Source organism: Ziziphus jujuba, chromosome 5 (assembly GCF_031755915.1).
Source record: "Ziziphus jujuba cultivar Dongzao chromosome 5, ASM3175591v1".
Classification (NCBI taxonomy): Eukaryota; Viridiplantae; Streptophyta; class Magnoliopsida; order Rosales; family Rhamnaceae; genus Ziziphus; species Ziziphus jujuba.
Genome location: NC_083383.1, coordinates 4,605,001 through 4,607,500, shown reverse-complemented (window position 1 = coordinate 4,607,500; position 2,500 = coordinate 4,605,001). Strand labels below are relative to the sequence as shown.

At 45.4% G+C, this 2,500-nt stretch overlaps 1 pseudogene; it reads left to right on the top strand.

Moving 5' to 3' along the window:
* Window positions 1-1,384, top strand: part of LOC125419970 (uncharacterized) — a 2,418-nt pseudogene extending 1,034 nt beyond the window's left edge.
* The last annotated feature ends 1,116 nt before the right edge of the window (window positions 1,385-2,500 follow it).

The window sequence follows — 2,500 nt, the reverse complement described above, 5'->3', positions numbered from 1 at the left end:
ATGGATTCTGGCAATGCAATGTAGTTGGACTGTCATGTCAATGGTCGAGACAAAGGGTCGCGATCCCGCGAGGGTGAAATAACTCCAAAAACCCATCCTCAGTTAGAATTGTAGGCTGCAACTTGCCTCTATGAAGCCAAAATTGCTAGTAATCGCCGATCAGCCATACGGCGGTGAATTTGTTCCCGAGCCTTCTACACACCACCTGTCACACTATGGAAGCTGGCCATGCTCAAAGTCGTTACCTTAATAGCAAGGAGGGGGATACTGAAGGCAGGGCTAGTGACTGGAGTGAAGTCGTTACAAGGTAGCCGTATTGAAAGGTACGGTTGGATCACCTCCTTTTCAGGGAGAGCTAATGCTTGTTGGGTATTTTTTAACAAGTTAATAAAATCCCCTTTTTTAGGTCCCATGTCCCTCCCGTGTGGTGACTTAGGGGCGTAAAAAAGGAAAGAGAGGGATGGGGTTTCTCTTGCTTTTGGCATAGTGGGTCCCTAGCGGGAGGCCTGCAAGATGTGCTATTAGCTTAGTGGTAAAGCGTGCCCCTGATAATTACGTCATTGTGCTTGAGCTGTAAGGGCTTTCAGCCACATGGATAGTTCAATGTGCTCATCAACGCCTCACCCTGAAATGTGGATCATCCAAGGCACATTAGCATGGCATACTTCTCCTATTCGAACTGGGGTTTGAAATCAAACTTTTCCTCAGGAGGATAGATGGGGCAATTCAGGTGAGATCTAATGTAGATGCTGCTAGAGGGAGTGGCGGTCCGAAAGGGACCACCACGACTCCTCTCTTCTTGAGAACCCATACATCCCTTATCAGTATATGGACAGTTATCTCTCGAGCACAGGTTTAGGTTCGGCCTCAATGGGAAAATAAAACAAAGGACTTAACAACATATCTTCACTGACCAAGAACTACGAGATCGCCCCTTTCATTCTGGGGTGACGAAGGGATCGTACCATTCGAGCCTTTTTTTCATTCTTTTCCTGGAGGTCTGGAGAAAGTTGCAATCAATAGGATTTTTCAAATCCTCCCTTCCCGAAAGGAAGAACGTGAAATTTTTTTTCCTTTCCGCAGGGACCAAGAGATTGGATCTAGCCGTAAGAAGAACGCTTGGTTGATAAATAACTCACTTCTTGGTCTTCGACCCCCTAAATCACTACGAACGCCCCTGATCAGTACAATGGGATGTGTCTAATTATCTATCTTTTGACTCAAAATGGGAGCAGGTTTGGAAAAGGATCTTAGAGTGTCTAGGGTTGGGCTAGGAGGGTCTTTTAATGCCTTCTTTTCTTCTCATCGGAGTTATTTCACAAAGACTTGCCATGGTAAGGAAGAAGGGAGGAAAAGCATACTTGGAGAGCGTAGTACAACATAGAGTTGTATACTGCATTCGGGAAGGATGAATTGCTCTTGAAAAGGAATCTATTGATTCTCTCCCAATTGGTTGGATCGTAGGTGCGATGATTTACTTCATGGGTGAGGTCTCTGGTTCAAGTCCAGGATGGCCTAGCTGCGCCAAGGAAAAGAATAGAAGAAGCATTTGACTCATTCATGCATGCTCCCCTTGGCTAGAGGGGATATAGCTCAGATGGTAGAGCTCCGCTCTTGCAAAGATAGTATCTTGTACCTGAATTGGTGGCTCACTTTTTCTAAGTAATAGGGAAGAGGACTGCAATATGCCACTGAAAGACTATTGAGACAAAGATAGGCTGTCAAGAACGTAAAGGAGGTAGCATGGGTAGTTGATCAGATCTAGTATGGATCGTACATGAATGGTAGTTGGAGTGGGAGGCTCTCCTAATGTTCCCTCATCTAGGATCCCTGGGGAAGAGGATCAAGTTGGCCCTTACGAACAGCTTGATGCACTATCTCCTTTCAACCTTTTGAGCGAAATGTGGTAAAAGAAAGGAAAATCCATGGACCGACCCCATTGTTTCCCCCCCTTAGGAACTACAAGATCACCCCAAGGATGCCTTCAGCATCCAGGGGTCGCAGACTGACCATAGAACCCTGTTCAATAAGTGGAATGCATTAGCTGTCCGCTTTCAGGTTGGGTAGTAAGGGTCGGAGAAGGGCAATCACTCTTCTTAAAACCAACATTCTTAAGGCCAAAGAGTCAGGTGGAAAAGGGGGGAAAGCTCTTTGTTCCTAGTTCTCCTGTAGCTAGATCCTTCGGAACCATAAGAATCTTTAATTAGAATGGGATTCCAACTCAGTACCTTTTAAAATTTTAAGAAGACTTGCTCTTTGGAGAGCATAGTATGATGAAAGTTGTAAGCTGTGTTCGGGGGGGAGTTATTGTCGATCATTGGCCTTTATGGTAGAATCAGCCGGGGGCTTGAGAGGTGGTGGTTTACCCTGTAGCGGATGTTAGGGGTTTGAGTCTACTTATTTCCAACTCATGAACTTAGCCGATACAAAGCTATATGATAGCACCCAATTTTTCTGATCCGGCAGTTCGATCTATGCTATGATTTAGCATTCATGGACG